We start from the raw sequence: 25358 nt of genomic DNA on the forward strand, positions 1-25358 counted from the left end.
AACCCCACCCTCCTCAGGCTACACCCCAAAAACCTCCCGCCAGTGTCGAACAGGGACCTGGCAACCCTACCTATGAATAAAGGTCTCATCTATGTAGAGTGACTGGAACTTACATAAAACATTCTGAAGACTCAGCATCCCACCATTTATAATTGTTAGACAATCAGGCAAATTCACTCATGAGCCTTCCTGTAGTCAGAAGGCTCCAGGCGACTGTAGTAGCTGCTGTTCTTCTCTGTTGCTGCCAATACAAACCAGTCACTGTCAGAAGGGCAAGGAATGGGTGGGCTAAGAAGGGATTGGAAAGGAACTCTCCAGCATGGTGCAGTGGTTAAGAGCAGTGGTTTGGCGCGGTGGACTCTGATCTGGAAAACCGGGTTTGATTCCCCACTCCTCCACATGAGTGGCGGAGGCTAATCTGGTGAACCGGGTTGGTTTCCCCACTACTACACATTAAGCCAGCTGGGTGACCTTGAGCTAGTCTCATAGGGTGTCTTGAGCTAGTCTCATAGCTAGTCCCACTTACCTCATAGGGTGTCTGTTGTGGGGAGGGAAAGGGAAGCCAGTTTGATTCTCCCTTAAGTGATAGAGAAAGTCAGCATATTAAAACCAACTCTTCTTCTTCTCCGCAGCTGGCTGTTGAAACTCTCAGTGGATAGAGTGAACAGTGAGAACTTTTTCTCCCTGTCCTGAGGTATGTAGGGTTGACAGCCCCCCACTGGTAGCGGTGGATCTCCCCACTTTAGCGACCTGCCCTAGCACCATTCGGCTAGCCAACAAAGGAACAGCCCTCCAGCGTCTGCAATGCAGTAATGTCATTTCTGGCATGCACCGGAGGTGACATCATTGTGTTGCCAACCACTGCAGGGAAACTCTGGTATTTTGGGGGAAGCTCTATGGTAACAATGGGTTCTGCCATAGGGCTTTGCCCAAATACCATTGTCGGTGACTCAATCACGTCACTTCCGGTGCACGCTGGAAATGATGTCACCACATCGCGCCTGCCAGAGGCCTCAGACTACGTTTACTGCCTGTAAGTTCCCCGTCACACCCGCCATCCTCACCAGTTTCCAGGAGATACCTGGCAACCCTAATCCAATGAAGTCAATGGGCGGTAGATTCAGGTCAGACAAAAGGAAATACTTCTTTATGCAACAAGTGATTAAAATGGAATTCACTGCCAGAGGATGTGGGGATGGCCACAGGCATAGACAGCTTTAAAAGGGGATTAGACAGATTCATAGAGGACTGGCCTACCAGTGGCTACTAGCCATAGTGACTAAAGGGAACCTCCACGTTCAGAGGTAGTCAACCTCTGAATCCTAGTGTCAGGAGACAACATCGAGAGAAGGTGTTGGCCCTGTTGATGGTCCTACAGAGTAACTGGTTGGCCATGGTGTGAGACAGGATGCTGGGCTAAATGAACTGATCTGATCTAACCGGGATCTTCTAACATTTTTATGTTCTTATAGACACTGTGTGGTTTCTATTGCATTTCTTAAAAACATCCAGGTGCCAGCATCTGGAAATTCATATTGAGTTAATGCTATATGCTTTTAGACTTTCTTTTCCTTTGCTAAAATGGTATCCTTAGTCATCCAAAAATTGTGGAGGCGTTTTTAAACCTGGCCTGTTTTCATACGCATATAATGAGATGCAAAAAAATGGCGAACGGAATGCATTTGCTAAAGCATCCTATCAAGAATATGCTTTTATGCAACACATTCCTCAATTTCTGACTTGACGGGAGTCTGTTAGTCATTACTCCCTGGACAGAGTACTTGAGCTGGTGTCTGAAGGGCTTTGCATCTGTATGTGCAAATAAGAAAAACATTTCAGAAAAAATCAAGTCCCCCAAAGGAAAGCTGACATAAATAACAGACTCAACATATTTTATCTATTAGAAACATCCTGTGCTTTAAAGACATGCCAAGAAGAAAAACCCAATTAAATCACTCATAGGAACAGATGATTTGAGAAAAGTTGTACTTCATAAGAACCCAGCGAAGGGCTTTCTTGGAATCCCTTAAGCTTCAGAACTTCTCAAAGCATCTGGAGCGTAATGGAGAGAAGATTGTTCAAGTAGGCCAAGGTTTGGCATTCACTGATCAGTTTGAAATTCAAGTACAGGAAAATGTTCCAATTATAAGAACAGAACTGTTTCAGGGCTGAAATCATTAGTCAATTAGGAAGTGAGATGTCATCAATCACAGATTTAAAATCAGATTTTTATCTACTCCCACTGAAAGAGTCCTTAATATTGCCAGAAGTTTTCACTGTAGTTTCAGATGGATGGGCCAGAGGTCTGTGATTTATGTATCTAACTCTGAACATTGCCCCTGGGTTTATAGGAAAATTCCAAAACAGTTTAAAAAAAATTGGGATATTTAAAATCTCCTTATAACAGAAAATACCAAACAAGATGTTTCTTGGGATGTTTCGAGAGCAAGGTGTGTGCTGTGGGGTTGCATAGCATGAATTGGATTATTGGTGCCCCAGCATGTTTTCTATCACATGCTGTGGGACCAGATAAAAACATGGCAACGTAGGGTTGCCAACCTCCAGGTGGTAGCTGAAGTTCTCCCACTATTACAACTGATCTCCAGGCGACAGATATCAGTTCACTTGGAGAAAATTGCCACTTTGGTAGGTGGAGTCTATGACATTATACCCTATTGAAGGCCCCCTCTTCCTCAAACCCCACCCTCCTCAGGCTCCACCCCCCAAAATTTCCAGGTTTTTCCTAACCTGGAGCTGGCATCCCTACACTGAGGGATGAGGGGCTTCAGCCTCCTCTCCTGCACAATTTTCCTGAGCCAAAATGAGCAGGAGGAAGCCTGTTTGTACCACTGTGGGGCTCCACATTCTGCAGTCAGTACTTGGGAAGCTCAACAATTGGGCAAACAGGGGCCCCAACACAGGCCATGCTGCTGTTTCAACTAGGGAAAATGTAGCGGGTGCAAGGTTGTCAGGTCTCCCACTATGGCAGGAGCCCTCCCAGCAAACCCAGTTGTTCTCTGCTGGTGTCTGAAATGTCAGCAGGAGGAAAGTGGGGGTGGTGGATTGGGGGCACATGCCGGTTCTGATATCATTGCCACTGAATGCCAGAAGTGACATCATGATGTCAAAGGGATGCTCTAGGATTTGCCTTTTCTCACTCCCCAAATGCTCCCAAGGGTTGCAGGCTATGGCCTGGCAACCCTACGTTTGAGGAGAAACTGAAGCCCCTCCCTGCACCACACTCGTGAGCCAAATTCAACCCTGCATAGGATTGTCAGGTCCCCCCTGGTCACTGGGGTGGGGAGTGGGGGGTAGGGTTGCCAGATCCAGATTGGGAAACTCCTAGAGATTTGGGGATAGAGCCTGGGGAGGACAAGAACCTCAGTGGGGTGCAATCGAGTCCACCCTCCAAAGCATCCATTTTCTCCAGGTGAACTGATCTCTGTTGTCTGGAGATGAGCTATAATTCCAGAGGACCCCAGGTCCCACCTGGAGGCTGGCATCCCTAGCCCTACAGCACTTAGGAACATTAGTTCCCTGATGTTAGATGTGACACAAGTCGGTTCAGGAACCCCTAAACTGACTCATGTTACGTCATGTTAGGGTTGCCAGGTCCCTCTTCGCCACCGGCGGGAGGTTTTTGAGGCGGAGCCTGAGGACAATGGGGTTTGGGGAGGGGAAGGACTTCAATGCATAGAGTCCAATTGCCAAAGCTGCCATTTTCTCCAGATGAACTGATCTCTATCAGCCAGAGATCAGTTGTGATAGCAGGAGATCTCTAGCTAGAACCTGGGGATTAGAAAAGTATAAGGCAGCATGAAGGCTCCACACTAAACAAAAATGTATTTTCCAGCACAAAACAGCATGTAAACAATACAAGTGACAGTGGAGTAAAGGTGAGAGAACAAACATACAAAACACCCTCTTATCCTATATATGCATAAATATCGAAATATCCAGGAAACAGCGTAAAAACACTAAGAGTCCTTGTGCAGTTCACAATAGATAGAATAGGCGAGTCCATCGTACATACCAGTATTTTATGTGTGTTGGTCTCTCACCTTTACTCCACTGTCACTTGTATCGTTTATATGCTGTTTTGTGCCGGTAAATACATTTTTGTTTAGTGTTGAGCCTTCGTGCTGCCTTATATTGTTCTAGCTTTGCTGTTGCAGCATAGATTTTTGTCATTGGTTAGAACCTGGAGGTTGGCATGTGTTATATCTAGTTGATCCCTGGATGGGGAGAAGAGAGTGAAAATAGTGAGAGAATGGGGCAGGGAGAAGGGATTGAAAGCAGCAAGCGTGGGGGAGAGGAAAAACAGTGCCGGGGGAAACCCAGGGGCCAGTTTGGGATAATGGGAATTTCCCCTGTTTGTACAGCTCCGTTGCTGAAGCTGAAAAGAACCAGTCTTCACAGGTCTTGGAGGTTGCCCAGAAGCCTTTTATAAACTGTTGTAAATATATCAGCATTGACTGGCAGCCTGTCATTTTACAACACGATGTTGACCTTCTTGTGGACTTCAAACCGACATAAACCTGCAATGGACTTCAGTTTGGCATGGGGGAGGGAGAGCAAACATAAAACAGCATCTCAAGATTTTAAAAATCCAGAAGGTAGGCATTTGAGTGCAAGATTGTCCCAGGCATACAGGCATTACACACTGAACGTGAGTTTTAAAACATAACCATGAGAAGTGCTACAGGATGGGCGCACAATTCAAGGGTAAGTTAAATGTGTCCTTAAGGTCATGTTGCTTAAAAAAACTAATTACTACTTCTAAATATGTACAGGGGGGTGCCCACTGGTATCAGACTTGCTGTGCCTGTCCCTCATTATGATCCTTATCTCAGTCAACAGGTTCTTGGTAATTAAGCGAGGTTGATATTGGTCCTTTAAGGTGCTGTTGCTGAATGTCACGTCTGAGTGAGGGAAGTCAACTCTCATTTAGGATCACATACAAAAGAATAAAAACGTCAACAGTTGGCTAAAATCCCATTGATATTAAAAGCAGAAATTCCAGATACAAAACTATAAGATTCATAAATACAAGTATAAAAAGTATAAAATACATAAAAGCCTAAGAGGGCGCTACTATGTACACAAGTTATAGGGGATGTTATCCCAGCAATTTGTGCTTAACCATTCAGGATCTGATCTTGAATGAAGGTGGAGACGCAGTGTGTACTGCCGAGACTTGGTTGTCCTCTGGGTTTCTCCCTGAAGCACCAGGATGGTTCGTTGGTCGCAGTGGTCTGTTGGATTATCATCATCCTCTTCCGTCTGTCTGTTAGAATTCCAGTTTTTAATGTATGTACCTGGAGTTGGGCACAGGTTTGGGGATTCTGTTGGTGTACGGCTACCCTGCTGCCTAACAATTGCCCCTCCTGAGCATTTAGACGTGGTCTCTGTGACATTCTCCTGAAGCAAATGCATTCTAAATAATAACTTCCCCTGCCACCACCCCAGGATTTATCTCTTTCCCATCTTCCCCATTGAACCAGGCATTCCAATGGAAATTAAGGTTCTGAAATCTGGATATAGTACCAACCTGGGCCAATAACTGAGGGGTGACCTAAACTATCAGAGTCGAGATGTTTTTTTTCTTTAGAAAAAGAGAGAAGAAGATTGACGTTTATTTACTATATCACAAATTGGGGTAAATATTAACTGTTAACATGGAGACGTGGAATTTCAGTGTTAAAATGATACATGCCGGGGTGGGGGTTGATTCCCCACTCCTCCACAGGAGCAGCGGAGGCAAATCTGGTGAACTGGATTTGTTTCCCCACTCCTACACATGAAGCCAGCTGGGCGACCTTGGGCTAGTCACACTCTCTCAGCCCCACATACCTCACAGGGTGTCTGTTGTGGGGAGGGGAAGAGAAGGTGATTGTAAGCCGGTTTGATTCCTCCTCAAGTGGTAGAGAAAGTCGGCATATAAAAACCAACTCTTCTTCTTCTGCTATTACAAGTGATCTCCAGGCAACAGAGATCAGTTCAGCTGGAGCAAATGGTCGCTTTGGAAGGTGGACTCTATGGCATTATACACCATCCCTCCCCTCCCCAAATCCCACCCTTCTCAGGTTCCACCCCCTGGGGAGGGGACTTTTCAGGCATTCATTACATCTACTGTGTTACACTCTTGATCAAATGATTATAAACATATACAGCACTTTGCAGTAACTCCATAACTCAGTTCCAGGACAGCATAAGGGGACCAAATAAATAATCTGATTCCTACACTACTCTTAACCCTCTCTCCTCTTATTCTAGCCTTTCACAAAACTTTCGTCTTCACATTCCAATGTCCAGTTTCCGATGTCCACCTTTCGTTTCAATGTAGCTTCCAACTTCAGTTTCGGGGACTGTGGTAATCATTCTGACTGGCAACCTTAATCAGGCAAGAGAGATCAAGAGAGCAACCCTGAAGATTCGTCTGGACCTCTCAGCAACTTTCAGTACCATTAATGATAGTATCCTGGAGACTGGTTCGCTGCAGATGGGGCCTGGAGATGTCCCAGAATTACAACTGGTCTCCAAACAATAGAAATAATTCCCTTGGAGGAAAAGACTTGCTGATTCTATGACTTTAAGCAGATCATGAGAGGGAGGGCATTTTGGCCATCTTCTGGACATGGAGTAGGGGTCACTGGGGGTGTGGGGGGGAGGTAGTTGTGCATTTCCAGCATTGTGCAGGGGGTTGGACTAGATGGCCCTGGTGGTCCCTTCCAACTCTATGATTCTATGATTCTATTCTGTGAAGGGTGACCTCTAGGGCATTACACCCTGCTGAGGGGCCTCCCCTCCCTAAGGCCTTGTCTGTTATGGCACCAAAATTCTGGAGCTCCCTCCTTGCTGAGGCTCACCTCGCACCAAGCGGACAGTCTTATAGATGCTAAGTCAAGACAGTTTTATTCTTCCAAGCCTTTGCTTAGTTTTCCATAAGATTTTTCTGGGTAATTCTGACTTTATTCCTTCCATGTTTCATGCCTGCTTTTTATTGAACTTTATTTTTGCTCCTTGAGTTTTTTAAAGTCCCGTTTTATCTTCACTATTGTTGATTTTATTGTGTTTTTAGGAGTCTTTTTGAAATGTTTTATGATTATTACTCCTTTATATAGGTTTTTGTGGTTCTGTTCTTTTTAAAAGAAACATACTGCTTTTTAGTTATGTTTTATGGGCATTGTTTTAAATTTTATATTGTAAGGCACCTCAGGCACTGTTTTGTGGAAGGAGTAGAATAGAAATGTTCTTAATGAATAAATGAATGAATAAAGTTGATTACTATGGACTGGCTCATAACAAACCAATCCAGCAAATATCTCCATGTGAATATCTATGTGGGTAGTTGTCAGATAGGCTCTCTGTCGACCCCGGATATGAAACAAGATGGTTCCCCCCACAGACAAAATGGAGTTTTTTGTGCACTCCGTTCCTCCCGTTTGCACCCGGTCTCCTGCCCTAAATCTGCACCTCAATGGAGACCCGCCCGTGTAATCGCTGATCTGATACCGGGTCCCGCAAAACAATGCCGGAAGCCCGGGAAGATCAGCCAGTTAATGCACACGTTTATTTCCTATATGTGTTGTCTTAAGTCTTTACCAGTAGTTAACTTCTGTATTGTTTCTTTGTTTTCGAAACCTAATCAACCCCATTGTATTTACCCTATATATGTATCGATGCTTCCCCATGCCTGTATTCTAGCCTTAAGTTTCTATGATCTGCTGAACTTGCTGACTTTCTGAAATAAAACTTTTAACTCGCTGCACCATCTGGAGAGAAGTCTTTATTACCAGGAACGCAACGTGTTGCTGAGACTTGACAGTAGTAATGCTGTCACACATATCCCAACTCTCTCAGCAAACAAAGCAACATATAAAAGCTATCTTCACTCTATTTGTGTGTGGGCAAGTTCCCATCAAGTCGTAGTCGACTCATGGCGACTCCAGCAAGAGGCTTTCAAGGCAAGTGAGAAGCAGAGGAGGTTTGCCATTGCCTTCCTCCACAGAGTCTTCCTTGGAGGTCTCCTTTCCAAGTACCGACCCTGCTTAGCTTCCGAGATCTGATGAGATCGAGCTATACCATGCCACCTTCCCTCCCTCTTCACTCTGTACTGGAGGAACATATATACAGGTAAGAGTACACAGGGAGGAGCAGTGTGGTGCAGCAGCAGCCTCATTTGGAATACTGTGTGCAGTTCTGGCAGTCATATATCAAAAGGGATATTGCAGAGCTAGAAAAACTACAGAAGAGGGCAACCGAGGGACTGGAGCATTTTTCCCATGAGAAAAGGCGAAGATTCCAAGACTCTTAAATTTAGCTAAAAGAGAAAGGGGGGATGATAGAGGTTCATTAAATTATGCATGGGGTGTTTCTTTGTCACCCAAAATACTAGAATTTGGGGGGCACCCAATGAAGTTGATTGGCAATAGATTTGGGATGCACAAAAGGAAATGCTTCCGCATCATCCTGTTTTTTCTCCCTGAGACTCAAGGTAGATTACAGAGTAAAGAAAGAGGAAAAAATGCTAACATACAGCATAAGACATGGAATGAACAATGCAACAGGACTAGGAATATAAGATTCAATGACATTGAGAATAGGGTTGTATATATCGAGTTTACCAAACTGAAAATAAACTCGAAAAAGGCTTTTCCGGCTTCTTTCAGGTTTAATTTCGGCCGAATATTAAAACTGGGAATCAAGCCTAAACCAGATAGCCAATCACCAAAAAAGCCCAAATAGGTATTGGTATTCAGCTTTTTTCGGCTTCTGCTTTCCCCAGGTTTTTCCCTATGGGAATTTTTTGAGGAGCTCTGAGAGGGGCATTTTTCGAGGAAGAGTTACCAAATTTCCAGGGTAGCTATAAGGGACTACCCTTGCATGAACAAGTTTGGTAAAGTTTGGGACGGGGGTCCAATTTTATGGGGCCCCAAAGAGGTCCCACCCTTTCTCCCTAGGAAAGCATAGTAAAATGTGCAATGCTTTTCTATGGAGGAGGGGGTGACCACTTTGGGGGCCCATAAAATGCCCCCTATTCCAAACTTTACAAAACTTCGGGATTCATGCAAGGAGAGGCTCTTGTAGCTACATTGTGAATTTGGTGACACACACCCCCCACCCAAGAATTTTCAAAATACTTAATTTCCATAGTCTGTAATGGCTGTCTTAGCTCCCAAGAATTGTGGGGGAAATCAGTTTACCATGAATGTTTGCAATGGGCCCACACAATGCTACTGAAGGCCAAATGCATGGAGGATAGGCTCATTCATGGTGTCTAGCCTTAGTGAGGAAAGGGGTCTTCCATATACAGATTCAGCAGACCTCTAAATACCAGGGTTGGCACCAACATCAGTAGAAGACCTTTGCTTCTAATCTTTGTATGTTGGCACTACAGGGCAACTGATGGCCAATGTGTTCAACAGGATGCTGGACTAGATGGACCACTGGTCTGACTCAGGAGGGCCCTTCTTAGGAAGAGGAGGTGCCAAGGTCTCTGAACCTGCTTGTGCTGAACAGGAATTCTTTCCACTACTGATGACCTCACCTGGCTGGTCTGCCACTCCTTTCACCCTGCATGCAAAGACAGACAGGTGATGCAGTACCCTTGCTCTCTATGCATACATGAACACTTGAAGCTGCCTTATACTGAATCAGACCCTTGGTCCATCAAAGTCAGTATTGTCCACTCAGACCGGCAGCAGCTCCCCAGGATCTCAGGCAGGGCGTTTTCACATCACCTACTTGCCTTGTCCCTTTAACTGGAGATGCTGGAGATTGAACTTGGCACCTTCTACATGCCAAGCAGAGGCTCTACCACTGAGCCACGGCCCCTCCCCTGGTACACTTTATTTCCTAGGACAGAGACAGAAGGCTGAGGTGGGCAGAGGGGGTAATCAGCAGTTGCAGTCATGTGCACCTCTACTGCTATGTGGCGGCAGTAGTTCCTTCTGAACAACTGCAAAAAAAAATGCAGTTCTATAAGGGTGTGTGAGCCACTGCAACCTACGGTACGTTCCCAACCCAGGGATTGAAGAGCAAAGGCTACTGCTGCAAAGCAGCCTGTACAAGTTTGAGAACGACACTGGTGATTACAACACAAGAATTTTGTAAGTCTATTCTGGCAGAACCATTCATGATAGGGTTGCCAGTTCTGGGTTGAAGAATACCTGGAGATTTGGGGGGCGGAACCTGGGGAGAGTGGGGTTTGGGGATGGAGGGTCCTCAGCAGGGTATAATGCCATGGTGTCCACCCTCCAAAGCAGCCATTTTCTCCAGGGGAAATGATTGACTGGAAATCAATTGTAATAGTGGGAGATCTCCAAGTACCACCTGGAGGCTGGCAACCCTAATTCATGAGCCAGAGCTGACTGCACCAAATTCACAAGGTGCAGTGGTTAAAGTGTCAGTCCTGGATCTGGCATAGACCCACGTTCTAATATCCGCTCTACCCAAGGTTGCCAACCTCCAGGTACTAGCTGGAGATCTCCTGCTATTACAACTGATCTCCAGCCGATAGAGATCAGTTCACCTGGAGAAAATGGCCACTTTGGCTATTGGACTCTATGGCATTGAAGTCCCTCCCTCCCTGTGCCCTGTCCTCCTCAGGCTCCACCCCAAAAATCTCCCGCTGGTGGCAAACAGGAACTTGGCAACCCTAGCTCTGCCAGGGAAGCTTGCTGGGTGACCTTGGGCCCGTCACACACCCTCACCCTAACCTACCTCACAGGATTGAAGCTGTATAGAATGACACAAGCCAATTTGGGTACCCGCTGTAGAGAAAGGCAAGGTATAAAATGGAGTAAATAACTAACAAAATAAATGATGGAAATAAATAATGGTAGAAGCCTTTGTGAACCGGAGCCCACTTTGTCAGATACATGAAGTGTTCCACTTCTTTGGCAGAGACATTTATATCCATGGCTACAAAGAGCCAGAGGGCAGGGAGGGAGCAAGACCAATTGTATCATTATCAATGATGATATTGATAAATGCTGACAATTTCATCTCCTGGCCTCCAAATAAAACTCTATAATGGACCTTAACAGAGTGTTCACCTGAGAACAACAGACTCAGGGATATTCTGGGACAAAAGGAACAGCCCCCAACGTCTTTCACAGATTGTCACAGTGGCTGAAAGCTTTTGATTCTACAAATAAGCCATCCCCAGGGCCCAAATCATTGTCTTATCTTACGTAAATGCTTCACGACATCCTCTCTGACCGCTAGAGAGTCATATTTAGTCCGGCATCTTTTCCAAGACTCTTTCTGTTTTCCCTTTCGACCTGCTTTTCATCACTATTGGCTTGGGGAATGATTGCACAGAAGACATCTGGCAGAAATAAAGGCCAAGTTTAGAAGTGCAAAAAAAAAAAAAACCTGCTCACGGCTGCTGTCCAGACATTATCACGACACGATCGGTCCACCATGTGCAGTTGTGAATTGGTAGTTTACATTCTACTAATTAATTAGACTCAGGGCATAATCAAAAGCCAAGTGACATCCGAACAAAAGGAGCGGACAGCTGCATTCCAGATTTCTGAGGCAAATTAGGGAGGCCCAAAGCTCACTGAGTTCTCCTCTTCCCCCATCACCGGATATTTTAAACCCCTGCCTCTTTCGGCAGTCAGCTGATGCTTCAAAAAGTAGAAGAAGAAGAAGAGGAAGAGTTGGTTTTCATACCCTGAATTTCTCTTCCTTTTAAGGAGTCTCAAAGTGACTTACAATTGCCTTCCCTCCCCCCCACCCAACAGGCACCTTGTGAGGTAGGTGGGGCTGAGAGAGTTCAGAGAGAACTGTGATGAGCCCAAGGTCACCCAGCTGGTTTCTTGTGGAGGAGTGGGGAAACAAACATCTCACAGAACTATGACTGATCGCCAGAGATCTGCTGGAGAAAATGGCATCTTTGGAGGGTGGACACTGAGGTCCCTCCTCTCCTCAAACCCAGCCCTCCCTAGGCTCCACACCCAAATCTCAAGGATTTATCATACCTAGAGTTGACAACCCTACTAAGGTTCTACTAAGCTACTCCCTCTGTGGTGACTGACAGCTCCTCTTCCACAAAGCTGTTCTTTACTTATTCTGGCTCATCATCCGTCATGCAAGGCCCTCCAATCAACTAAACAGGACCTCCACATTCAGAGGCAGAGGCTGGAGACAGCCAACAGGGTTGGATCCCATAATCGACAGGCCCAAGGACTGTGGGACCTTCCCCTCTTTCCCCTCTCACTCCTTCCCCTCAAATCTCTCCTCTCTGCCTCTTCTCAGAAAAGGGGCTGAGGCTCAGTGGAAGAACCTCTGCTTTGCATGCAGGTTTCAGGTTCAACCATCAGCATCTACAGTTGAAAGTACCAGATCGTAGGTGATTTAATGACCTCAGGCCTTGGAGAGCCACTGCCAGTCTGAGTAGACAATGCTGTCTTTGATGGACTGATAGTCTGATTCAGTATAAGGCAGCTTCATGTGTGTTCATGTGTGTGTGTGTGTTCTGTTAGTGTATCTCCATTTGCCCAAGAGGTAGAAATTGTATTCTCATTATCTCTCCCCCCACACGCACACATGCTGCAGCTGCCCAACCCACCTGGCTATTAGTCCACACAGGCCCCTTGACCCTGGGAATAAACTTTCCCAGCATTAGAAAGGGATTCTGGGAGAAGAAGAAGAAAGACAAGACATGAACACATGAAGCTGCATTATACTGAATCAGACCATCAGTCCACCAAGGTCAGTATTGTCTATTCAAACTGGCAGTGGCTCTCCAGGGTCTTGCATAGGGGTCTTTCACATCACCTCTTCCTTGATCCTTTTAACTGGAGATGCCAGGGATTGAACCTGGGACCTTCTGCATGCAAAGCAGAGGCTCTTTGACTGAGCAACCGCCCCTCCCCTTTGTCAGAGATATTTGATGGCTCTTGTTGGAAGCAATGGTTTGTCCGACACCTCAAATCAAACACAGGTGCTTTGGTCCAAAATGATTCTTGTTCTCCACATTTTCTGGTGCAATATCCATTATGCTAGCAAACTAGTAAAAGACTGTGAGTCAAATGATTCCAATGCCAGATGTTTTCATTCTCAAGCCATTATTTGTTTCCTCACAGCAATGTTTTTCCTCATAAAAAGTATGCATCTTTCAAAGTCACTTGTGGGATGATAGATCAGCGCTGTAGATACATTATACATGAAAAAAGAATGCACATCGTACACATAAAGACCTATGAATTGTGTATAAAAAACATACACATGTACAACATACACATGAATCGACAAACCTAGGAGGGAGAAGCAGGGACTCAAAACTGATGACAGGAATGTAATTGATTGTGAAAGAAAACAAAACAGAGAATGCTTACTCATCCCTCCACACTCATTTGTACTTACAGTTTCAATCCCCCCCCCTTAGTCTGCCAAATTGTGTAAATTCAGGACAGAACTCTCCACCTCCTTCATTCATAAAACCAGCATGTGAAGGAGAAGGGATCAAACTGAATGCTTGCTGACATGCTTGCTTTCTAGATGTGGTGACCTATTCTGTTATGTGATCTCCCACCAGTTATCTGAGGCAATGCTGTCCAGGAACTCCCTGCCCCAGGATGTGGTGATGGCTGCCAACTTGGGAGGCTTTAAGAGGGGAGTGGACATGTTCCTGGAAGAGAGGAGTAATAATCATGGCTACACGTAAAAATGGATACTAGTCATGATGCATACCTATTCTCTCCAGGATCAGAGGAGCATGCATATCATATTAGGTGCTTTGGAACGCAGGCAGGATGGTGCTGCTGCAGTCGTCTTGTTTGTGGGCTTCCTAGAGGCACCTGGCTGGCCACTGTGTGAACAGACTGCTGGACTTGATGGGCCTTGGCCTGATCCAGCATGGCTTTTCTTATGTTCTTATGTAAGGATAGCACGAATGAACTTTTTCCATCATGTCTCAATTGTCCTTTAATAATAGAAGGACCCCAAGGGTGTCTGTGTGTAAGATCCATAAATTGGGGCAATGTGAATCCACTTTTTAAAAATGCCTGCTTTTAATCACTGTGCCCAGACAATGACATGGACTTTACAGTATCAATTAACTTAACTTAACTGGCAGCGACTGGATCTCTCTATCTCAGTCTCTAAACATTGTGCCAAAGTTTCTTTTTAAACGGCCTTTAGGGTAAAAAATAATTAGATAGCTTAATGAGTCTTTGGGGCCCTTGATCTAATACAGTATTGTTTATTTAGTATTGAGTATCGTCTATGTGTGCGGTTAAAGAAAAGAAGAGTTGATTTTTATACCCAGAGTTTCTCTACCTTTGAGAAGTCTCAAAGCGGCTTACAATCGCCTTCCCTTCCCCTCCCCACAACAGGCACCTTGTGAGGTAGGTGGGGCTGAGAGAGTTCTGAGAGAACTGTGACTGGCCCAAGGTCACCCAGCAAGCTTCATGTGGAGGAGTGGGGAATCAAACCCGGTCCTCCAAATTAGAGTGCACCGCTCTTAACCACTACACCACGTTGGCTCTTTCTAAAGTTGCTTTAGAAAGATATTATTGAGAGGAGAGAGAGATTATTGTCTATAAGATTATTGTCTATGGGGTATGAGAGAGAGGAGAGAGAGATAGGTGGGGCTGAGAGAGCTCTATGTACAAAAATCTGTATCTCACCTTTCTGCCTTTACAAGGCAGAAAGTTAAGCCATCATTCACTGCAGACTCTGCATACGGTAGATCAGATCATGCTCAACATGGCCTCCCTACATGTAGAATTTATTTATTTGTTTAGATATTTATACACCATTTTGATCCCCAATGGAACCCTAAGCAGCTTACAACATTGTTCACCCTTCCCCATTTTATCCCCACAACAACACTGGAAGGTTAGTTAGTGACCGGCCCAAGGTCACCCAGTGAGCTTCCAAGGAAGCATAAACATTCACACCTGACTCTTCCAGAGCCAACGTGGTGTAGTGGTTAGGAGCAGTGAACTCTAATCTGGAGAACTGGGTTTGATTCTCTGCTCTTCCACATGAGCGGTGGACTCTAATCTGGAGAACCAGATTGGACTCCCCACTCCTCCTAGGGTTGCCAACCTCCAGGTACTAGCTGGAGATCTCTTGCTATTACAACTGATCTCCAGCTGATAGAGATCAGTTCACCTGGAGAAAATGGCCACTTTGGCAATTGGACTCTATGGCATTGAAGCCCCTCCCCAAATCCCACCCTCTTCAGGCTCCACCCCAAAAATCTCCAGGTATTTCCCAACCTGGATCTCACAACCCTAACTCCTCCACTTGCAGCCTGCTGGATGACCTTGGGCTAGTCACAGTTCTCTCAGAACTCTTTCAGCCTCACCTACCTACCTACCTTGTTGTGGGGGAGGTGATTGTAAGCTGCTTTGGGACTCCTTTTGATAGAGAAAAGTGGGGTATAAAACCAACTCTTCTACTTCAGCACTCTAACCACTACACCACACTGGCTCCTTCTCTCTATTTGGAGCACATATATGCAGGGCTGAAACCACCTCCCAATTCTATTGCATCTTCTCCATCCACCATTTCCGTTTCCCCCCAACAAAACCAAGGGCGTACTGCCAATTCATAGACCCTGGTGTCTTCCACCTGTACCTTCTACAGTCTTTCTGTGTTTCTAAATCACGAATCTGAGCTTAGAACCAATGACAGTGAAGATAAGCCTGGTTCCCATTAATATTTTCCATGTGTTCCTCCCTCTTCCTGTCCATCTTGTGCGACATCCCCTTTCATAGCTCTATTAGATTAGCCACATTGTGGGGCAATTTATGATTGTCATATGTTATGTATCAGCCTTAATTGTTCATCCTGCCTTTCATTGTGTCATCGTATTTCACAGCCCACGATTAACGATAATTCTTCAGAGGCACACAGCTTGCCTTCAGTTGATGCTTCGCCTCAAACACCCATATGTCTTGGCGTAGTTTTTAACGGTCTCTGTCATTTTTCTACTTGAGTTGATGCGACAGAACCCACAATTATGGTGAACAGGAAGGGTGTGTCCTCTCTAAATAGAGGCTTATGGGGGATTTTTGTATCAAAGAACAACATCAAAAGAATTTTTTTCACATTACAAACATCCATTATAAATTACAAAGGGCCCTTTCATACAGAAAATATTAGGTAAGAACATCAGAACTTAAATTCTGAATCAGACCAAGACCCAACAGGTCCAGCAGTCTGTGCACTCAGTGGCCAACCACAAGACGACTGAAGCAGCATTATCCTGCCTGTGTTCCACAGCACCTACTATAATAGGCACGCTCCTCTGATACTGGAGATAATAGGTATGCATCATGACTAGTATCCATTTTGACTAGTAACCATGGATAGCCCTCTCTTCCATGAACATGTCCATTTCCTTCTTAAAGCCTTCCAGGTTGTCAGCCATCACCACATCCTGGGGCAGGGAGTTCCACAATTTAACTATGTGTTGTGTGAAGAAATACTTCCTTTTGTCTGTTTTGAATCTTTCACCCTTCAGCTTCAGCAGATGACCCCGCGTTCTAGTATTATGAGAGAGGGAGAAAAGCTTCTCCCTGTCAACTCTCTCCACACCATGCATAATTTTATAGATCACGTCTCTCCTTAACCACCTTCTTTCCAAGCTAAACAGCCCTAAGTATTTTAACCGCTCCTTATAGGGAAGTTGTTCTAGCCCCCTGATCATTTTGGTTAGGTAATCTATATGTAGACAAGTATGTCTCTGTGTAAATTGCCATCAAGTCACAGCAGACTTATTGCAACCCTTGGTGGGGTTTTCAAGGAAACTGATTAAGCATAGGTTGTTTGCCTTTGCTTTTCTCTGCAGGCTCTTCCGTGGATGTTTCCCTTCCAAGTACTGACCCAACTTAGCTTCCGAGATCTGACAAGACTGCGCTATACTATACCATTCCACATCCCATGTAGACAATTACATATACCTAAACATTGTATGTAAGGAGCCCCGTGGCGCAGAGTGGTAAGCTGCAGTACTGCAGTCCAAGCTCTGCTCACTACCTGAGTTCAATCCCAACAGAAGTTGGTTTCAGGTAGCCAGCTCAAGGTTGACTCAGCCTTCCATCCTTCCGAGGTCAGTCAAATGAGTACCCAGCTTGCTGGGGGTAAAGGGAAGATGACTGGGGAAGGCACTGGCAAAGCACCCCGTAAACAAAGTCTGCCTAGGAAATGTCAGGATATGATGTCACCCCATGGGTCAGGAATGACCCGGTGCTTGCACAGGGGACCTTTACCTTTACCTTTTTAAACATTGTATGTGCATCTGGTGTACATCTGCTGAACAGCTGGAGGCAAGCAGGCTCCATATTTACATTGTGGTAACATAAAGATAAATGCACATAGAGCTGTGCCATGTACTGCTTGTCTGTCCCCAACATTCCTACTCAACCTGATCTACCATGGGTGCAGCATCATTTTTAAAGATCTCAGAAGAGGATTGATGGTTGCTATGTCCACACCTACCAAAGAGAACATGGAAATTGGGCACTAGTGGGACTGCTTGATTTGTAGGGATTTTCTGATACATGCCACAATTTGTGCATGCGTGAGCACAACCCACCCCCCCAATAAAACACCATCTTTCCTGTTTATGTGTTTTAATTTTTTATATACTTTGTTTAATTGTTGTTAACTGGATTTATAACATTATTTTTTAAAAGCTGTTTTAATGTTTCTGATTGTTTGCCACCTTGGAAACCGTAAATTGGGGTGGAAAGGTAGCATAAAAATATTCTAAAAAAGAAATGTTTTGTTTACATGATTTAGAACAGGGCACCCCCCCCACACACACACACACACACAAACACATTTTTATTAAATATGCAGTTTCTCTTAAGAACGTTTGCAAAGCATCTGCAATTGCTTCTTCTTTTCAGAAAACTTGTATAATATGCCTCAGAATGCCATACTTTCTGCCCTACACACATTAACCTGTGTGAACTGCTGTTCTAGAATTCGAGTGCATTAGTGGGCATCTAATGTTTAGTCATTTGAGGAGCTAGATTAACTGGTGTAAAAGTCAGTCACAATTAATTGGGCAGCAGCTTTTTGAAAAACTTGTACTCATTATTTTTAATCTGAGCATCTTCTAAATTTGGCAATAGCAAGTACCATCTGAAAGAAGAGATTTGCAGACTGAAGGTGCAATTAGTTTCATCTTTATTACCACAGGTTCAGATCTCTGTGGCATGTTGCACCTTTGGCCAATTTCAGTTGGTTTGCAACTGAAGCTCTTCCGTGAGAAAGGTGATTTGACCATAGGTATTCACAATGTAGGAACATACAAGCTAGTCTACTGCAATGCACTCCTTGTAGGGCTGTCTTTGAAGATAGTTCAGAAGGTTCAACTAATTTTAAATGCAGGAATAAGATTACCATCCATTATAAATTATACAGTACATATTTTACCCATGCTAAAAGATTTCTGTGTGCTACCAATCTTACTTCTGGGTTCAGTTCAAAGAGGTGGTCATGGTCTTTAAAATGTTGGGTCTAGAGTAGGGCTCTGCATATCAGTAAACCCGAACCAAAAATAAACCTGAAATTAGCCGTTTATTTTCAGCCTAATACCAAAACTTGAGAATTTGCCCAAAGCCAAATAGGTGATTCCTGAAAAGCCGAACAGATATTCGGCTTTTTCAAGTTTCGGCTCTTCGCTTTTGCTCAGATGCATGGCTATGTGCCTTCTTTTTTTTTTCTATCTGTGACTGGTTTTGTTAGGACCCTATAGTTGGGGCCCTATTGAGGTAGGGGTTGTGTAATCAGAGCCAACTTGGTCTGACCAACTTTCCGGGCACATCACCCAACGGAAGACTAATCTGCATAGCAGAAGAGTCATTTAAAAGACGGGGCTTACCCAGTCCTGTCTGGAAGGATATACCCTCCAACTAAAAACACCAGCTTTAACAGTTGTTGATCGGGCTTCTGAAGAAGACTCCCTTGCCAGTGCAGATGAGCCATCTCCTTCATAAGAGCCGCCTTCGTTGTGAGTTCGGCTGGCTCCAATGTCACCCTCCCTCATGAAAACCTGCTATCAAACTGAAGGTCACCCTGAGTAGTGGCTTCGTTTATGGGTAAACGACCATCTCCTGAGAGCAGATTTTTGATGAATATATTAAAGAACTGTTCACATGATGTCATTTGCCATCAAAAGAAATGTTTTCTGTGCCTTATTTTTCTTGCATTTAAGCCATTTCCCTCAGTTTGGAAACTAATTTGCATGGAGCCCCAAAACTCTGAGGCACCAGCCTGCCAATTGGCTCTTTCCGCTAGTCCTCGGCAACGCTCACCTTCTGAACCTGAAAACCGATTGACAGCTCAGCTCTCACAAATGTCTGGAGAATGGGGGTGACCACTTTGTGGGCCCATAAAATTGGACCCCCTATTCCAAACTTCACCAAACTTCTGTGTCCATCTAAGGAGAGGCCCTTGCAGCTATGCTGCAAATTTGGTGACTCGAAAAACGCCTCCCCCCCCAAGAGCTTTGAAAATAAATTCCATAGACTATAATAGACCTGAATTTTTTTGGGAAACATGGAAATAAAGCCAAAATACCCATTTACTGGTATGGGTATGCGGTTTATTTTGGTTTACCCCCCAAAAAGGCCAATTAACTTGAACCCAAGATTTACCATAAAAAAAAATTTTTGCACACCCCTGGTCCAGAGTATTTTGATTATCGATTACTCCCATATGACTGTGTCTGATTACTGCAGTTATCCTTCGTAGCCCTTCTTCACGTGACACCTTGTTTGAAATAAGGTGCATGAACATGAGAGGCAGGTCTTTTTCTGTGGTGGCCCCTCAACTATGGAACATTCTCGCTATAGATATTCCGCTGGTGCTGTGTGTGCTTAGTTTTTATTGCCAGCAAAATAGTTATTTCTGCAAGTTGTTGACATTTTTAATGGAAATTTAAATTAGGATTATTATTTATACTGTTTTTAATTATCTGTAATCTGCCTCTGGCACCTTTTGGGGACAGTGCAGGACAGAAGTTGTTAAAATAACAAATAGGCTAAGCAAACAAGGATTCTTCTTCCTGTCTTGCAGAACAGGGAATACCTCTACTAAGAGGGTTTCTAGCTCAGCACGTACACGCATGAAATAATGTTTCTCTTCAGAACTGTTACTTTACTCAAATGTATACAGATGCAATCCATTAATTAATCAATTAAAGCTCATGCAATTAATCAGCTGAGATTTCGTTAATCAGGTGACAGCTCTGCTTATTGGATTATCCACTTCACTTGGGAAGCACATGCTAAAAGAGGGAAGAACAATCCCCCCTTTCCAGCACCCTCACTGAACGGCTAAACCAGAAAAGATACAGGAAACCATGGATCCGATCTCTCAACTTTTCATTTGTGTGTTTTTATCTTCAAGCAGCCACAAAGGGAAGAGCAGGATAGCAGCTTTTGCTTAGGAAACCAGTGCTCAGGAGTGGCCTTTCTATACCGTGCTATTTTCCCAATCTAACAATGCAATCCTACACAGAGTTACTCCAGTCTAAACCCACTTAAATCAATTGATTCAAACTGGTTTAACTCTGCATAGAAGTGTTCTGTATGTCACCCGCACCCCTCTGCTATTAGATCTGTGTGTGTTTGTAAAATGCCATCATGTCGCGACAGACTTACGGTGACCCCTGGAGGGGTTTTCAAGGCAAGTGATTAAGCTGAAGTGGTTTGCCATTGCCTTCCTCTGTAGAGTCTTCCTTGGTGGTCTCCCTTCCAAGTACCAAGCCTACTTAGCTTCCCTTCCAAGTACCGAATCTGCTTGGGAGGGGCTGTGGCTCAGTGGTAGAGCATCTACTTGGCATGCAGAAGGTCCCAGGTTCAGTCCCCAGCCTCTCCAGTTAAAGGGACTAGGCAAGTAGGTTATGTGAAAGACCTGAGACCCTGGAGAGCCCCTGCTGGTCTGAGTAGACAATACTGACTTTGATGGACTAAGGGTCTGATTCAGTATAAGGCAGCTTCATATGTTCATATGTTTTTAGGAGGGGTTGTGGCTCAGTCTGTACAGCATCTGCTTGACATGCAGAAGGTTCCAGGTTCAACCACTGGCACCTCCAGTTAAAGGGACTTGGCAAGTAAGTGATATAAAAGACCTCTATCTGAGACCCTGGAGAGCTGCTGCTGGTCTGAGTAGACAATACTGACTTTGATGGATCAAGGGTCTGAGAGGCAGCTTTATGTGTTCATGTGAGATCTGATGTGATTGGGTCATACCATGCTGCCTTCCTTCCCGTTATTAGATCTACAATGGGGCAAAAATTCAGGCACAGTTCTCATACTTGTATTGGTTCCACTGGAGTACTGCAGATGGCAACTTTGGGGTGATTTTGATTTGGGGGGAAAGCGTGAAAGGAAAGGAGTGAACACTGAAGATTTGTACAGAAAACTGATTAGGTCATATTATTCAGATACCTTGTTCTTTAATATTTTCATTGGTATTTTTCATTAGGCTTATTACATCTGTTCTAAATCTTTATTCAGCTCCTTAAGCTTGATTCGTTTTCCAGTGGGAGACGCATTTCCACCTGTCGCTTTTGGCTTCCCTGCCCAATCAGGGTGAAATTTGGCAGGAAGTGTACTGCTCCTGTCTCCCGAAGTGTCTCTGCGGGTCTAGTCAAAATCGGAGCCCTTGACAGCTGCTTCAAAAGTGGAGGGAGAAGGAAGATCTGATCATAGGCTACTTGATCCTTAAATCATACAGACTGATTAGCAGATACAAAGGAGTCAATAATCTGAGTGCTGCAAGTTTGGCTGCGCCCTTAAAGATTAAGAAGTTGCATTAAAGGAAGGTCTTGTTTGACAGCTGGCTGAAGCAGACTTCTTAAAGCACCTTCTTCTTGGCAGCTAAGAATTTCAAGCCCAGAATTAGCATTTCCATTAGCATCGTCACATATATATGAATATGGAACATCATGCCACCAGCGTTTAAACCAAGCGTGCTTTTTAAGAGCCAAGGACTGCCCATGTTCTAAATGTATTCGTTGCTCCCCCGGGCATGGATCCCTGTGCTGTTGCATGTCCCGTTCCCCCCTTTTGAAAACAGGTTTTCTAAAATCTTTATGCAATATTCACCATTCTGTGTATACTCAGGTTCATGTCTTTGCTGGATCTAATACAACCCCCCATAATTTTCCCACTGGAGATAAAGATGGGAGAAAATACACGTGCCAGTCGAGTGGCCTACATTTCTACAGAAAGGGGAGAATAGTCAAAAGCGGGGGGAGTACCCTCCTTCCCAAAACCCTCCAGTTTAATGAGCAGACAATACTCAGTTCTGTGATGAAGCGGGGGGGGGGGCTCACAGGAAGGGGGCCCACGCGGAGACCTCGTATCCTCTCCTTGTCTAGACAGCCTCGTTGAATGTTTTCCAACAGACTGCTTCCCAACAGATGCAATTCGCTGTGTCTAGTCAAATGAAGAATTTGCTGCGGCCTCCTCAGCATTATCCCCCCCAGACATAGCCAGCGTACGAAGACAGACGTTCGTATCAGACAAGCCATGAGAAACGCGCCCGAGAAGCCTGTGCTTGGAGCTATTGCCGCTGCTTTCCTACATTAAAGTCAACAGCTGGGCCTAAAATAAAAAAAAAATGAGTTGGGAAACATAAGAGAGATGCTAAAGTCTAAAACAAAGTACTAGGCGGTTTTCCTTTTCTTTCTTTCTTTTGTGCCATTACCATTATGGCCTGCCACAGTTTATTACCCCTTAAGAGAGTCGGGAAATGTCAAATGTTTTTCATACGCTTGTCTGAAAGAGTCAAGCGCATCGCTTCCCCTCTGCCTAAGCAAAATAGACAGCCATATGACACACAGACACCTAACGCAGAGTGTCTCGGAAGGACAGGCCACCACTGAACACTGGGCTAAGGATGAGTTGTTCTGCTTCTTTCTAGGGCTGAGGGGCCGGGGCTCAGAAATAGTGCATTTGCTTTGCACGCGGAAGGTTCCCAGTTCAAACCCCGGTATCTCTGAGTAAAATGAGGAGGCAAGGAATGCAAAGAAATCTCTTCCTGAGACTCTGGAGGGCCGCTGGTGGTCAGGTTGCACAGTACCAACCTTAATAGACCCTTACTCTGACTTAGGGTTGCCAACCTCCAGGTAGTAGCTGGAGATCTCCTGCTACTGCAACTGATCTCCATCCGATCGAGATCAGTTCACCTGGAGAATATGGCCATCAGACTCTATGGCATTGAAGTCCCTCCCTTCCCCAAACCTGCCCTCCACAGGCTCCGCCCCTAAAAACCTCCCACCAGTGGTGAAGAGGGACCTGGCAACCCTATTAACCAGTGAGTTTCCATGGCAGAGCAGGGATCTGAATCTGGCTCTCCGAGAACCTAATCCAGCATTTTAATCACTACGCCACCCTTGCTCTGCTGTAGTTTGCTGTAGGTTGTGGCAAGAACCTCGGGCTGAGGGAGTGGAATTCAATTTTGTTAACTGGTGCTTGTTTACTCTACTTGCCGACTTCTTGTCCCTTAAATAAAATCACTTTCTTCGCCGAAAGGTCAGAAACACATTGCTGTCTAGAGTAATTCTTTCATATGTAGTTTGACCGGGGGGAGGGGGAGTGAGATTTAGAAAGGGAACAGGGAAACATATTAAAAAAGTATTATTGTCAGTATAAAAGGTGGCAAAGAGGAAGACCAACGACTGCCATGGAAATTCACTGGGTGATCTTGGGCCAGTCACACATAGGGTTGCCAGCCTCCAGGTGCTAGCTGGAGATCTCTTGCTATTACAACTGATCTCCAGCCGATAGAGATCAGTGCACCTGGTGAAAATGGCCACTTTGGCAATTGGACTCTATGGCACTGAAGTCCCTCTCCTCCCCTCCCCAAATCCCACCCTCCTCAGGCTCCACCCCAAAAACCTCCCGCTGGTGACAAAGAGGGACCTGGCAACCCTAGTCACACACCCTCAGACGAATTTACCTCACGGGGTTGTTGAGAAGATAAAATGTAGGAATGGAGAACAACGTCAGCCGCTTTGGGTCCCCACTGGGGATAAAGGCAGGGTATAAATGAAGTAAGTAAATAAATAAAATTATTAAGAAACAAGGGGTGCTATTTTTCTACCCCACTGGCCCCACCCCATTGGATGAGGAAAGGCTGCCTTTTCCTTTCAGTAGGAACTCCCCTCATTTGGCTTGATGTTGGAAGGTGATAATATACCTGTACACGCATGAATGGGGTTGTCAGGTCCCTCTTTACCATAAAGTCCAAATGCCAAAGCAGCCATTTTCTCCAGGTGAATTGATCTCTATCAGCTGGAGATCAGTGGTAATAGTAAGAGATCTCCAGGTAGTACCTGGAGGTTGGCAACCCTACGCATGAAGCTGCTGCTTACATAGTCAGACTAGGGTTGCCAGCCCCGGGTTGGGAAATACCTAGAGATTTTTGGGGTGGAGCCTGAGGAGGGTGGGTTTTGGGGAGGGGAGGGACTTCAATGCCTTAGAGCCCAATTGCCATCAGTTGTAATAGAAGGAGATCTCCAGCTAGTACCTGGAGGTTGGCAACCCTAACAGTAGAGCAAGGGTGGCGTTGTGATTAAAATGCTGGTTTAGGATCTGGGAGAGCCAGATTCAAATCCCTGCTCTGCCATGGAAACTCACTGGGTGAACTTGGGCCTGTCACACACTCTGCCAGCCTAACCTACCTCACAAGGCTTTTTATGTGAGGATAAAGTAAAGAAGAGGAGAAGGATGTTCTAAACCATTTTGGAATATCATTAGGAAGAAAATTGAGCTATAAATATCTGAACTAATACATGAAGTCCAAGTATGGTTGCCAGCCTCCAGGTGGTGACTGGAGAGCTCTCGGGTTTAAAACTGATCTCCATGTGACAGAGATCAGTTCACCTGGAGAAAATGGCCAATTTGGAAGGTAGACTGTATGGTATTAAATACCCCATTGAAGGTCCTCCCCAAACTCTGCCTTCCTCAGACTCCACCCTCAAAATCTCCAGGAATTTTCCAACCCAGACCTGGCAACCCTAAGTCCAAGTACACAGTATGTTAGAATCCCATCCAAGCCCATTTTAAAACAGCCCCACAAACCATATAAAAGCATACAAAGAAAGCAACTCTGTGTGTGTGTGTTAAGTGCTGTGAAGTCGCTTCTGACTCATGGCAACCCTATGAATCAATATCCTCCAAAATGTCCTATCTTTAACAGCCTTTCTCAGGTCTTCCAAATTGAGGGCCAACCCTTATTCAGTTCTGCAAGGCAAGAAGAAGAAGAAGAAGAGTTTGTTTTTATATGCCAACTTTCTCTACCACTTAAGGGAGACTCAAACTGGCTTACAATCTCTTTCCCTTCCCCTCTTCACAACAGACACT

Source organism: Euleptes europaea, chromosome 2 (assembly GCF_029931775.1).
Source record: "Euleptes europaea isolate rEulEur1 chromosome 2, rEulEur1.hap1, whole genome shotgun sequence".
NCBI classification, from domain to species: domain Eukaryota; kingdom Metazoa; phylum Chordata; class Lepidosauria; order Squamata; family Sphaerodactylidae; genus Euleptes; species Euleptes europaea.